Source organism: Abramis brama (genome assembly GCF_963993115.1).
Source record: "Abramis brama genome assembly, chromosome: 8".
NCBI lineage: Eukaryota > Metazoa > Chordata > Actinopteri > Cypriniformes > Leuciscidae > Abramis > Abramis brama.
The window spans coordinates 5,637,849-5,653,749 of record NC_139970.1 but is presented as its reverse complement, the minus strand read 5'-3'; the positions used below and the strand labels follow the sequence as shown (position 1 = coordinate 5,653,749).

Genomic DNA, 15,901 nt, shown 5'->3' with positions numbered 1-15,901 from the left:
AATAATAATAATAATAATAATAAACTTTAAAAATGTTTTTAAAATGTAAAAATGTTACTTAATGCTTGAAATATTTTACCTGAAATGAAATGAGCAGTTGATGTGGATGTCTGCTTGCTCTTATGGCGTATCTTTGCGTGTGTGAACAGTGAAGAACCGCTGAGGAGGAGCTTGCTGCATATGAACTGGCTTTATACTTTATTATGTTCATGTCTTTCCTCCTAAAATTAATTTTTACATATATATATAAAAAAATAAAAATAAAGTGGTGTAAATTAGATAGATAAAGGTTATGCGTATCTGGAGTTCGAGGGATTTGTCCTGATCCCAGAGAACTCCCCCCATCCCAGGCTGTGAGAGGAATAGTAGAAGTGAGGAGATGTGGAGGAGGAGGGATAAACTGTCAATGAACAGAGGTAAGTCTGATGGATATAGACCTCTTAACTCGTTAATTGAGTTGATTAACGAAACGTGCTGCTCCTGAACTTGTTAACAATGTTAATAAAGCATCATTAAAAGCACCAGCAGACGTGTCTGTGTTCAAAACAAACACACACACACACACACACACACACACACACACACACACACACACACACACAAACTAGTTGTTATATAATTATGTAGACTTTCCATAGACAATGGTTTTTGTACTGTATGAACCGCATATTCCATCCCCTAACCCTAAAACAACCCCTTAACATAGAAACATTCTGCATTTTTATATACAAACGTAATGGCCTAGTTTCACACCAGTGTGGTGTCAGGCAGTTCACCATTGTGGTTACTTTATTTTTCCTTTACATTCATCACTTACTGAGGCCAAAACCATTTTCTTTGTTTAGAGGAGCATTTCTCAGTAGATGCAGGTGTTTTTGCAGAAACTGAAACCAGATGCAGAGAATCAGCTGACCTCAAACATTTCCCAATGTCATGAACTGGGACAGCTTCTTGATCATTAAACTGAAACCTTTCATTTTTATTTTTAAATCAAAATAAAAGAAAGAAAGTGCAAGTCTTTGTTACATCAAGTAGTTTGATATACTTTCATTTCTCAAATTACCTATACATCAATTAGTATGCTGTTATCCCTGACCTAGAACAGAACTGTGTGTGTGTGTGTGTGTGTGTGTGTGTGTGTGTTCCACAACAGACTAGTATCTACAAGTATACAATATATTAATTCAAAATCTTGCTTAACAAATACAAGCTTAGACCCATGTCAAATATGAAATGAAAATATAGGACAAAACATTAAGCCTTGAATAATGCAGAAGTATGAGGCCAATTTTCCAATAATTATAAAATATGCACAAATATTCTTGCTTTTTTGTTACAGATGTGTGTGTTTTTACGTGATATTATTGCAACTTTTAAAAGGTAGGATCTCCTCAGTATCCCTGGAATTAACAGACAAGATATATATTAGTACACAAGAGACTAACAAGATCCACACACCACAAATACTATGTTGTAAGCTATACCCTGATGAATAATAGGAGGAACGCCTATCACCCACTTCAACAGTTTAGAAGGAAAAGTTTACTGTAGTTTACAATGAAACATGTTCTTTGTAGCATAACTACATTTCAACAATTAACTAGAATAAACTTCTATTGGTAACTGACAAGAAGTACATTAACACCCAAGTTAATACTAATTAACTAATATGGAAGCAAGATTAACTAAGCAGTAAGTAATAGAAGATTTAGTACAAAGGTAGATCCTTATTAGGTATTTGATTATTACAAAATAAATATATCCTCATTGAGAACTACTGGTGAACTATGACCATTTAATAAAGAATAACCAAATAATCACTAATCACAAAAGTAACATGTCTAAAAAGTGAGCAATCTTTTTACTCTTAACAAGGTCATAACATTTCAGAAACTTGTTTCTCAAATGGGTTCTTTGTGGAAACCAGATTATGAATTTTATATCCCCAAATATGTCAGCTACAGGTTGAGATTGGGACTACAACTCCTACCAAAGGATGGACATATGTTCTCTCTTTATTTCATATCACAGATCATAGAATAATACTAATAATGATCATTTGTTTCAAAGTTTTAATAATTAGGAAGTGATGCTGACACCCCAGATAGCATGTATAATCGGCCCGAGCTCGGCTGCCCCGCGGCGCCTGCGGCTCAGACTTGGCATCGGCGTGTGTTAACCGGGCTGACTGTGGCCCGCAGCTCGCTCTGGCACATGCATTTTTGTTACTGCTGTAAAGCACTGGGCCGATTCATGTTCACCGTAACTGGTCGGCTCTGCTGTATGATCTGGACCACTTCTGGAAATGACTCGGCTTAGGTTAAATCAAGGATGGTTTTAATGTAGCAATAATTAACATAAAAATATTTTAAAAATATGTCAGCTACAGGTTGAGATTGTACCAAAGGATGGACGTATGTTCTCTGTTTATTTCAAACTTAAACATTGAATAATACTAATAATGATCATTTGTTTAAAAGTTTAAATAATTAGGAAGTGATGCTGACACGCTCACGATTGGATTAGTTCACTATTATGAGCTCTATTGAGTGTCAGTTCAACATGTCTCAGACTCCAAAGACCTAGCTTTAAGTTACAATAGCCTCTATAGGATATGAATGTAAATATTGATGTTCTCTTGTCAAAACAATTTGCATCCTTAATGAAGACATTGGCTGCATTTATGTTGCGTTAAACACAAAACCACATCTTCCAGATTACAACGTTTGTTAGAATATCACTAATGCCTCACAGAAATGTATGCCTGTACAGTATGTGACGAATATAAAATTAAATAACTTATTATATTACTTGTGAAAACATGTCGACCTCTCACTCAAGCGTTACCTGGTCATCCCGCAGGAACTACTAGTGAAGTGGACCATTATTTTAAAGTGAAAAACATGTTAACACCTCACTAATGTCACATCTTTTAAATTAAATGCACAGCGCATAATACACTAAAAATAACAGTGATTTGAATCTATAGAGTACTCCTGCCCTGAGAGCAGCACGTAATACACTAAAATAAAAGTGATTTGAATCTATTGAGTACTCCTGCCCTGAGAGCAGCGCGTAATACAGTAAAATAACAGCGATTTGAATCTATTAAGTACTCCTGCCCTGAGAGCAGCGCGTAATACACTAAAATAAAAGTGATTTGAATCTATAGAGTACTCCTGCCCTGAGAGCAGCACGTAATACACTAAAATAAAAGTGATTTGAATCTATTGAGTACTCCTGCCCTGAGAGCAGCGCGTAATACACTAAAATAACAGCGATTTGAATCTATTGAGTACTCCTGCCCTGAGAGCAGCACGTAATACACTAAAATAAAAGTGATTTGAATCTATTGAGTACTCCTGCCCTGAGAGCAGCGCGTAATACAGTAAAATAACAGCGATTTGAATCTATTGAGTACTCCTGCCCTGAGAGCAGCACGTAATACACTAAAATAAAAGTGATTTGAATCTATTGAGTACTCCTGCCCTGAGAGCAGCGCGTAATACACTAAAATAAAAGTGATTTGAATCTATAGAGTACTCCTGCCCTGAGAGCAGCACGTAATACACTAAAAATAACAGCGATATGAATCTATTGAGTACTCCTGCCCTGAGAGAAGCGCGTAATACACTAAAATAAAAGTGATTTGAATCTATTGAGTACTCCTGCCCTGAGAGCAGCGCGTAATACAGTAAAATAATAGCGATTTGAATCTATTGAGTACTCCTGCCCTGAGAGCAGCACGTAATACACTAAAAATAACAGCGATTTGAATCTATTGAGTACTCCTGCCCTGAGAGCAGCACGTAATACACTAAAAATAACAGCGATTTGAATCTATTGAGTACTCCTGCCCTGAGAGCAGCGCATAATACACTAAAATAAAAGTGATTTGAATCTATTAAGTACTCCTGCCCTGAGAGCAGCGCGTAATACACTAAAATAAAAGTGATTTGAATCTATAGAGTACTCCTGCCCTGAGAGCAGCACGTAATACACTAAAAATAACAGCGATTTGAATCTATTGAGTACTCCTGCCCTGAGAGCAGCGCGTAATACACTAAAATAAAAGTGATTTGAATCTATTGAGTACTCCTGCCCTGAGAGCAGCGCGTAATACAGTAAAATAATAGCGATTTGAATCTATTGAGTACTCCTGCCCTGAGAGCAGCGCGTAATACACTAAAAATAACAGCGATTTGAATCTATTGAGTACTCCTGCCCTGAGAGCAGCACGTAATACACTAAAAATAACAGCGATTTGAATCTATTGAGTACTCCTGCCCTGAGAGCAGCACGTAATACACTAAAAATAACAGCGATTTGAATCTATTGAGTACTCCTGCCCTGAGAGCAGCACGTAATACACTAAAAATAACAGCGATTTGAATCTATTGAGTACTCCTGCCCTGAGAGCAGCGCATAATACACTAAAATAAAAGTGATTTGAATCTATTAAGTACTCCTGCCCTGAGAGCAGCACGTAATACACTAAAATAAAAGTGATTTGAATCTATTGAGTACTCCTGCCCTGAGAGCAGCGCGTAATACAGTAAAATAACAGCGATTTGAATCTATTGAGTACTCCTGCCCTGAGAGTAGCGCGTAATACACTAAAATAAAAGTGATTTGAATCTATAGAGTACTCCTGCCCTGAGAGCAGCACGTAATACACTAAAAATAACAGCGATTTGAATCTATTGAGTACTCCTGCCCTGAGAGCAGCGCGTAATACACTAAAATAAAAGTGATTTGAATCTATTGAGTACTCCTGCCCTGAGAGCAGCGCGTAATACAGTAAAATAATAGCGATTTGAATCTATTGAGTACTCCTGCCCTGAGAGCAGCACGTAATACACTAAAAATAACAGCGATTTGAATCTATTGAGTACTCCTGCCCTGAGAGCAGCACGTAATACACTAAAAATAACAGCGATTTGAATCTATTGAGTACTCCTGCCCTGAGAGCAGCGCGTAATACACTAAAATAAAAGTGATTTGAATCTATTAAGTACTCCTGCCCTGAGAGCAGCGCGTAATACACTAAAATAAAAGTGATTTGAATCTATTGAGTACTCCTGCCCTGAGAGCAGCGCGTAATACACTAAAAATAACAGCGATTTGAATCTATTGAGTGCTCCTGCCCTGAGAGTAGGGCTGTAGCTATCGATTATTTTAGTAATCGAGTATTCTACGGATTATTCCATCGATTAATCGAGTAATCGGATAAAACATTGTGGTAATAAAAATAGATCTAAGTGAACAACAGCCTTTAAAATTACTTAAAGACAAACAGGTAACACTTTACAATATGGTTCATTAGTTACTAAGAATGAACAATATTTATTTCTACAGCATTTATTAATCTTAGTTCATGTTAATTTCAACATTTGCTAATACATTATTAAAATTAAAGATTGTATTTGTTAACATTAATGTAATGAACTAACATGAACAAACAATGAACAGCTGTATTTGTATGAACAAATGTTAGTTACAGATGTAGCTATTGTTCATTGTTAGTTTATGTTGATTAATACATTAATGTTAACTAATGAGCCTTATTGTAGTGTTACCCAAATAACAATAACCCAGCTAACAATTTAATGTTCTGGGAACGTTAGTTTTTGGTTCCCAGAACGTTCCCAAGAACGTTCCCTATTGGTTAGCCAGGAAAGTTTTCTTTACGTTAATAGAACGTTCCCTATAGGTTAGGGGAACGTTCCCGGAACGTTGCCGAAAGGTTCCCTCAAGGTTCTCGTAACGTTCCCGGAACGTTGCCGTAAGGTTCTCGGAATGTTCTCCTAACGTCTACACATCCTGATATGCCTGTACACAAATTATAGGTCTACAAACAACATATTCTACATTGTTTATTGTTCAAACACTTAAAGGGCCTATATGCAACTTTTTCCCCAAAATAAACGTAACAATAGCCTTTTTATTTGACCATGTATGACTCAAACATCTCCTGATGAGCATACTGACACCTTGTCAGCTCACAGCGGGTGCACCTATAAGCCTGTATCCTATTATTCCTATTTTCTGTCGGGTCGGATTTTTCGCGCGCTGTCTGCGGATGTGACGTCAAGCGCGTTCATGTTAAACGTTTCAGATCACTCTGCCACCACCTCTAGTCAGCAAACAAACTTAGTTTCTCAAACAATATATGTATTTGACTGTTCTTACTTCTGTAAACATAATGTAGACTTCTTTGCAGCGGATGACTTGTGAAGTGTGCACGTACGAGAGCGAGCAGAAAGGAAGAGCAGTTCCGTTTTTTGGCCACAGGTGTCAGTCGCGAGTTTAAATTTCAGAAAAAAGCATATAGCCCCTTTAAGAATCCTATGAATATATTATTACAATAAATTGAATTTACAGAAACTATCATTAATAAGTAAATCAATCAGTTTGTATTAAATAAATAAATCAGCACACAATCCATGTTTTTGTTGATTCATTGTTTAATTATCAACCTAAAATAAGTCATTAAAAACAGCGTTAGCAAAATGTATTCAGGAACAGTAATTTACATTTAATATTTCAAACATGAAAATATTTCAATAAATAAAACTGCACAAACATTTTAATTAAAACTATCTTTTTGCAAACTGTAGCCTATAACTTTGGCTAAAAAGATGAAAAAGTATTAATTTATATACAATATACATGAATGTGCCAATCTTCACTCCGCTCAAAACATTTAAACTCCCAACACCATCTGCAAATTTAACAAGAAAATAAAAAGACAACGCGTTACATGGACACACAATCCCATGCCAAAATTCAAGCCCTGTAATGGCATTAATATTCATCTGGAGCAAATGAAAAGATTGAGGTGGGATTGTGTGTCACAAGCTGTAGGAGATATGAGAGCACGAGCGCTGCTGGTATCATGTATTTATTCAGATATTTCAGCATCAATGTGTATAGAAAAATTTATATATTTCAAAACACTACATTGCATTTATTTATATTGCACTATTTATTATTTCAGACTACAAATCAAAAAAGGAATGTTTTATATAGGGGTAAGGATACCCATTAAGCCTCTCTCTCTGAAGTCAAATAAAAAACAGAGAAAATAATATTTAAGTCTAGTGAACTCTGACCTGCGAATTCGCTCTACCTTTTATGTATAAGTCTCACCTCCAATGAAGAATTTGAAAACCTGTAACTGCTGTGTTGTTTATGAGAAAGAAAGTGAAAAAAAGTTTGAAACTGCTATCAATTTTTTTTTTTTTATCTCTGTGACTTTACACCTACAAATTCCACTGTCACAGGTGCTCAGTTTTGCTATAATGAAACCCTCACAGAACATGGTAATAATCAGCCATCCATGCAAAAGCAAAGGTCGGTGTAGTTTACAGGTGCATCTGTCCAGGCCAACATCTGATGCCTTGATGCCTTCCGCTGGAACCTGAAATAAAAAAAAATAGTACAGTTCAAAATCTATCATACATACATCTCATCTGGTATCACAAATTATCATTCCAGGTTCACTTTAAGATATGCTCAATATTAGTGCTGCACAATATTGAAAAATTTAGAGTTTATTTAGAGATATCAGCCGTATGGTTTAGTGCATGCGCTAACGGCTCCAGGTTTGTATCTGGTAAATTACCCCACTAATAATGCCCAGAATGGTACCAAACTACTACAGTAGTACAAATAGGTTCTGTACTCATTAAACGAGGCATTGGAAAGTTTGTAAGTACATCAGGAGTTTATTTAAATAACACTTGCCTGATGGCGAATGCTACTGCTGATGTTGACGTCACTTTATGAGTACAGAACCTATTTGTACTACTCATTTTGCTGTTCGGATGTTCCCTTTTCTGATATTTTAGCCTTCGTGACATTTTAATTAAAACAGAAGTAAGAATTTTAGTGTAATAAGCAAAAATTAACAGTAAACTCAGAGATCACCTACCGCTGCAGATGTGTACGGAAGTAAAAAGCGGAAATGCTTAGACCTCTTTCCGGTTCGACCGCTGGGCGCTCCGCATAACCCCTATTGGGGGGATTTTGTAGAGGAGTGAACCTGCATAGAAAATTACAATAGATAACAACCATAGATAAATACAATAGAAGAAAAACACAGTTGAAATAAGCAGTGCATTATGTTTTTCAGTTAAATCTAACTTATCAGGTACAGAAATTGATTTATCAAAATGTAAAATAAGTCTTGAGTGTAAAAATAAAATAACTATAAAATTAATGTATCTTTGCTAAAGCTACAAGTCATTTTCTCTTTTGATGTTTGATCACCATTGGCGACACAAACAGCTGCGGGTACGTTAGGCTGCTGTCCCTTTAAGACGAATGCGCAGAACTAATATAAATGACACGCATCCGTTTTCTTTCTGTTTAAAACACAAGACAAGAGGAAACTCGCCAAGATGGGCATTTTGACTTCATTTTGCGTGCACGTGTCGTTTAAGCTAAAAAAAAAGTGAAAGAGAACTGAATTCGGCTAAACTCACCTTCTTCATCTACTGAGTGTGGATGGCATCAAGGTCTTGTCCTGAAGAATACAGGACCAAACAATAGGGATTTTATCTCATCTGGTAACAAGAGCAAAGCCATAACTTAAAGAGCTCGAATGATATATTTACCCCCTGATATTGCATTGGGGATATCAATTCAAACATTTTTAAAGGCTAAGAGTATGAGCCACAGCTGCCCAAGATATCTAGGGGTTGCAAATTAGTCATGGCTATAAACCTGTATGCATGGCATCTACTTTGTATTTTTTATAAAGCAATGTTCTATGCATTTGTCCCTGTCAAATAAACATTAAATAAATAAATCTGTGAAAAATAACTGCCTAAAGTTGTCGACCCCCTGAACCGCATTTAAAAGTACAAAGAATTTCAGAATTGATCAATAAAAAAAATACATAAATACCTTTGAGTTGGACAGTATGTTGTCAGTCTCATTGGCCAACATAATTCAAAACAGACCTAAAGAAATAAAATAAAATATAGTAATCATCAGGATATCATGTTATCATAATAGTTAAATGAATTATTATAACTATGACCATTATAATATTGTATTAGTCGCCTATTATTTAGCTGATTATTTAGCTTACAGGCTTCTCAAGGACAATCTCACTGAAAAAACTTGGGGTTAATGATTTTAAAATGTGAGACTTATTTCAAAAGCATAAATCTTACAGACCCCAAACCTTTGAACAGCAGTGCACTGCATGTTTGAGGTGGTTCTGCTTACTAGTCATATGGTTCATAGAGATTTTCTTGGACAGGGAGTGCAGCAGGCCATCACAGCATGATGATCTAGGAACATAACATGCTGTTTGTCACAGAGCCAAAAATATTACATGTGATAGGTTTATTACAAGGAACCAAGCTAGAACAGAGGTGAAATGCAGAAAAGAAATATATACAAATCTTAAGATAATATATTGTGAAATAAATGCATATGGAATTATCATCATGATTAAACAATAACTCACCCCTTGTTGTAGAGTTTTATTTTTCTCTCGCTATTCTGAAATCTATGGAAGCCCGTTTCCGCCACGTTGAGTAAAAAAAAAAGATTCTTTAAGTCATAATAATGAGAAACTTTCTCATAATAATGACTTAACATCTCATAATAATGAGAAACATTCTCATAATAATGAGAAACTTTCTCGTAATAATGACTTAACATCTCATAATAATGAGAAACATTCTCATAATAATGAGAAACGTTCTCATAATAATGACTTAACATCTCATAATAATGAGAAACTTTCTCGTAATAATGACTTAACATCTCGTAATAATGAGAAACTTTCTCGAAATAATGACTTAACATCTCGTAATAATGAGAAACTTTCTCGAAATAATGACTTAACATCTCGTAATAATGAGAAACTTTCTCATAATAATGACTTAACATCTCGTAATAATGAGAAACTTTCTCATAATAATGACTTAACATAATGAGAAACTTTCTCGAAATAATGACTTAACATCTCGTAATAATGAGAAACTTTCTCATAATAATGACTTAACATCTCGTAATAATGAGAAACTTTCTCGAAATAATGACTTAACATCTCGTAATAATGAGAAACTTTCTCGTAATAATGACTTAACATCTCGTAATAATGAGAAACTTTCTCGAAATAATGACTTAACATCTCATAATAATGAGAAACTTTCTCGAAATAATGACTTAACATCTCATAATAATGAGAAACTTTCTCGTAATAATGACTTATTTTCTCGCACTTCTACGCATGCGCAAGGCAGCGGAGCAGAAGGGCGTGCCACACTAGCGACATCCGCTGGTCAAAGCCGTGTAAATGCATCACAGCAAACATGGCACGCTCTGCAAAACAGTTGTTTTCATTAAAGTCAGTTTGATCTACTAAGTGCAATCTGTAGTATCATTAAATAACATCATCAGTAGGCCAATATCTTCCATACTTTTCCATGCGCACGATAAGGTGTGAAAGTGGAATGCAGAAGCAGGACGGTTACCATGGTAACGAAGGACGCCTGCTTGTGCACGCCGATGGAAATTGTTACATGAATTTACAAAACTATCAGATTAAAGTTGGAATATTACATTTATTCGTCAAGTTTAAGTGTAACACATATGTGTGTTAATATAACACGTATTTTGCAGATGCTTCTAGGATATTTGATGTGCAGGTTCATCTGGAAGATATCAATACAGAAATCACCTTTAAGATGTTATGACTTTGGGGACATTTAAACATAAGTGGGCAGTGGAATGGGGGAAAACGCAAGGTCGAGACGTGTTTTTAAAAGCTGAACTTCTTTTCAATTGAGCGCCGCGTTTTTAGAACGCCGTGTCATGCGCGAGACGCTGCAGAAGAGCGAGTCCGTCTAGTGCGCGTATGCCTAGAAAAGCAATGAAAAAGCGCGTTCTGTATGAACGGACCCTTACACAGATCTCCAGATGAAGCGTTCTTAAACAGATTTGGAAAGGTGTGCTGTCTTATCATTCCTCCATCTATTTGAAATCCATGGATCACCCTTCTGTGTTGCTACTTGTTCATACACAAAAATACAAATGAATATTACAAATGAATAAAAGACTATCTAGTATGGAAGCCCGTCTCATATACTGATCATTTATCAATCATTAATGTTATTCACTGCAGAGCGTGCCATTTGCTGTGATGCATTTACACGGCTTTGACCAGGGGATGTCGCTATAGCGTGGCACACCCTTCTGCTCCGCTGCTTTGCGCATGCGTAGAAGTGCGAGAAAATAAGTCATTATTACGAGAAAGTTTCTCATTATTACGAGATGTTAAGTCGTTATTTCGAGAAAGTTTCTCATTATTACGAGATGTTAAGTCATTATTTCGAGAAAGTTTCTCATTATTACGAGATGTTAAGTCATTATTTCGAGAAAGTTTCTCATTATTACGAGATGTTAAGTCATTATTTCGAGAAAGTTTCTCATTATTACGAGATGTTAAGTCATTATTACGAGAAAGTTTCTCATTATTACGAGATGTTAAGTCATTATTTCGAGAAAGTTTCTCATTATTACGAGATGTTAAGTCATTATTTCGAGAAAGTTTCTCATTATTACGAGATGTTAAGTCATTATTACGAGAAAGTTTCTCATTATTACGAGATGTTAAGTCATTATTTCGAGAAAGTTTCTCATTATTACGAGATGTTAAGTCATTATTAAGAGAAAGTTTCTCATTATTACGAGATGTTAAGTCATTATTTCGAGAAAGTTTCTCATTATTACGAGATGTTAAGTCATTATTACGAGAAAGTTTCTCATTATTTTGAGATGTTAAGTCATTATTACGAGAAAGTTTCTCATTATTATGAGAAAGTTTCTCATTATTATGAGATGTTAAGTCATTATTATGAGAACGTTTCTCATTATTATGAGAAAGTTTCTCATTATTATGAGATGTTAAGTCATTATTATGAGAAAGTTTCTCATTATTATGACTTAAAGAATTTTTTTTTTTTTACTCAACGTGGCGGAAACAGGCTTCCATAGAAATCACATTTTAGCAATATTGGTAAGTGACGTCACTGATTAAGTTAACAATACAGTGCATTCTTTTAGGTTAGCCTAAATAAATTAGCTTACTTCCCATTGACAAATTACCAGCAAAACTATCAAAAACTGTTATCTACACTAAATATGTGTTTAAAAACCCAAACTTTCATAAATAAGACCTCAACTTAACGTAACTTAGGCCTAACGTTGTCTTTTGAAAACGGTTAGCTAGCGTAGATGCTAACGGACTTTTTCAAAGACATAAAACCATTTCTTTAAAATAAATATTTAACAGAAGCATGTCAATTACACGTAAGAAATGTGTCAGGGGCGTTTGTGTGTATTATTTGTGAGATTTTGTTGTCTAAACTTACCTGAAAGCAGTGAAACCAACAGCGAGAGAAGGGAGTTTTGTTGTTTGTCAGTTGTCGATGACGTTTCCATCTGCTCTCGCGCAGCGCATGTGCTCCAGTGTTTGATCACGCGCATGCGCATTAAAACACTTCAAAGTCATGCAGCATTTAAATAAACATATAGAATTAAAATATAACATAATTTAAAATATCATTAATAAAAAGTTATTGCGAATAGATCTGAACGTTGTTGGTTATCTTATAACCTTAGGGGACCGTACTGACGACGTTGTCAGTTGGTAATCTGCCTGTTAATAGTAGGCTAAGTGATATTAAAATAATAACCTGCAGAGAACGTTCTCAGAACGTGCTCTTTAGGTTATAAAAATAAAACCTAAAACCTGCAAGGAAACGTTCTGGGAAGGTTCTCTTTAGGTTATAAAAATAAAACCTAAAACCTGCAAGGAAACGTTCTGGGAAGGTTCTCTTTAGGTTATTAAATAACAACCTGCAGGGAACGTTCTGGGAACGTTCTCTTTAGGTTATAAATTTAAACCTAAAAATAACCTACAGGGAACGTTCTGGGAACGTTCCCTTAAAGTTATAAAAATAGATCCTAAAAATAACCTACAGGGAATGTTCCCAGAACGTTCTCTTTAGGTTATAAATTTAAACCTAAAAATAACCTACAGGGAACGTTCCCTTAATGTTATAAACAAAGATCCTAAAAATAACCTACAGGGAACGTTCCCAGAACGTTCTTGTTTGGTTCCCAAAAAAATAACCAAATGGGAACCAAACGGGAACGTTAGGGGAACGTTCTGTGTTTGCTGGGAACAAGCAATAATTATTGGTTCAAATAAAGTATCAAAGTAATGGGTTTTATTGAACAACGCTGTTAAAATACACCATGTAAAATATATGATAACTAATAAACATAACATTTAATTCAAATGTCAACTTAGGCCCTGTTCACATATCGCGTCTTTTGCGCGCGCAAGTTCGTTATTTCAAATGTAGGCGCGCGGAATGCGCGCTCATAATGGAAGCGACACGGTCGCGGTGCGACGCGCTCGTTTTTTCAAAGCGCGTCCGCGCCGCATCGAGATAAAAACATCTCAACTTTTCAGAATGCCGCAAGCACGCAGGTCACGTGACAAGAACCAACCAATCAGCTTCCTTACCTTTTCTCCTCAGCAGAAAAATGGAGGAGCAGCTCATCATTGCGGTCCAGGGATTTCCTGAGCTGTATGACTTGTCAAGCCCTCATTATTTTGACACAAATAAGAGGAATAATGCATGGAGACGCATAGGCTTGGAGCTTGGAATAACTGGTAAGCATGATACTGTTTTACATTAATGTTTAGGCTATTAACTGGTATGTCAGTCATGCTAGCCGTTACTTTTTCTTTGCTAAGATAACATTTTTCAGTGTCATGCAAAATGCACTTTTTTCTCATCAATAGTATTTCCTATAAGTATTATATATAAAATGGTAGAGAATAATGCTCTGTCAGTCAATGACAATTGTTGCTAATCATTATGTTTATTCAGAGGATGAGGGCAGAAAGAAGTGGAAATATTTGAGGAATAAGTATATAAAGGAGAGGAAAGCAGAAAGGGAGAAGAGAAGTGGCTCTGAGGGAGGAAGTCAGAGGAAATGGAAGTTCACGAATGCTCTCAGCTTTCTGAAACGATTTGTTCAGGAGAGGCCAACGTCATCCAACATACCACAGGCCTCAGATCAGCTAGGCTCTGAATGTAATGAGGTAGCTTTCTATAGAAGTTTGAAGTCAGAAGTTTGGATACTATATAGAAAGTACGGGTAGCTGTCAGTATTTGATAATTGAAATATGCAGTATTTACTGGAGTAAAAGCTAATACATAATAACATACTTTATCAATCTTAAGTCATGATTTGTTTTTCTGCTATTTTATTCTTCTAGGACAGTCAAAGTGAGGGCCTCATTACCTTGACCCTACTTCCTGTAGAGCCAGAGCCCCTGGCATCGACCAGCAGCAGCAGTCAGCCAACAAACATCCAGGGCCCTATTTTAACGATCTGAAACGCAAGTGTCAAAGCACAAAGTGCAAGTAACTTTGTGGGCGGGTCTTGGCGCTGTTGCTATTTTCCCGGCGGGATAAATGACTCTTGCGCCAGGCGCAAATCTAAAATGGGTTGGTCTGAAGAGCTTCATTATTCATAGGTGTGGTTTGGGCGCAACGTGAAATAAACCAATCAGAGCGTCATCTCACATTCCCTTTAAGAGCAGGCGCGCTTGTTCTAAAGCGGATTCCTATTATAACGGCGGATTTGCCAGGCGCGCGCCAGGAGCGGTTCACAGCCGAGGAGAGCAACGCTCTCGTAAGGGACGTTGGGGATGGAGAAACCCACCCAAATTAACTTCGGTTAAAAAGGCGTATGATAATTTGGGTAAATGTGTAAGCTAGATGTATGCTTTTATAATAAATTATCTATCTATCTATCTATCTATCTATCTATCTATCGTAATAATGTATGATTTGCAAAAATGAAAACTGCTGCTTCTGTGTAGATGAGAGAATCAAAGTGTATGCGCGTTGTGCACACGCTACATTGATTATGGCCAAGCATGCGCCCTTAATATAGCATATGAATAACATGCGCAACGCGCCACTGACTTTAAACTATTTTTTCCTGGTTAGTGGCGCAATTGTTTTCTAAATCTGCAAAATAGCATGAAGGAACGTTTGCGCCGGAACACGCCTCCTTTTTTGCGCTGAACTGCCCAGGGAGCGCAAGTTCATTCCCTAGTTTAGCGACGTGCTTCTGTGGAGGGAAAAGCGCGCTTTGCGCGGGTGCAAAATAGGAATGATACATGCGTCGGTGTACAAAGTCAATCGCGCTGGGTGCAAGATAGGGCCCCCAGTCTATGTGTCCTACACCTGTCACCCAGGTCTCTAGATGTCCCTCAATGGGAAAGAGGAGGAGAAGTGCAGAGCAAGACCTCTCTGAATTCCAGAAGAGCATTCTAAGTAACCTGAGTAAACCTCAAGACTATGATGAACTGTATTTCATGAGTCTTGTTGGAACATTTAAGAGACTTCCTCTGCAGAAAAAAGCCGAAGTGCGAATGAAAATCGAGCAAGTTCTTTATGAAGCTGAGTTTGAGTGAGGTGTGGTGGTTGGGGGGGGGTTATTCAGTGGAGACAGAGGTGATTGTCTAACTCATATCCTTAGTCTAATCATTATTGTGTTATTGTTATTTTTTATTTACTTTTTTTGTTAATTTTTTAATTAAAAAGTGTATATTTACAATGTTGATTAATAAATGTGAATGTTTCTAAAACAATTGAACTGATCAATAAATTATAATTCGAAAATAAGGCAATGAGGCAAGTTGTATTAAAATATAAATAGTTTATTAAGTAGTATATTACAGATTAGTTTATTCTTTGGTTATTCATATAATGTAACATCAAATAATGTTCTCCTGCCATGGGACTGCACCCTCGGTAGATGAGAAATACTGGGTAAATTTCTC

The 15,901-nt window shown here is 36.3% G+C and overlaps 1 long non-coding RNA gene across 2 annotated transcripts; it reads right to left on the bottom strand.

Annotated features, from left to right (window-relative positions):
* Positions 1-8,487: 8,487 nt before the first annotated feature.
* Positions 8,488-9,470, bottom strand: LOC311088886. Of its 2 annotated transcripts, none has more exons than XR_014607574.1 (3): positions 9,241-9,470; positions 8,914-8,969; positions 8,488-8,570 (listed from the first exon to the last, which is right to left on the bottom strand). It is a non-coding gene; the product is annotated as an uncharacterized lncRNA (long non-coding RNA). The 2 variants fall into 2 exon arrangements; XR_014607575.1 differs by having other exon boundaries at positions 8,493-8,530.
* Positions 9,471-15,901: the final 6,431 nt, after the last annotated feature.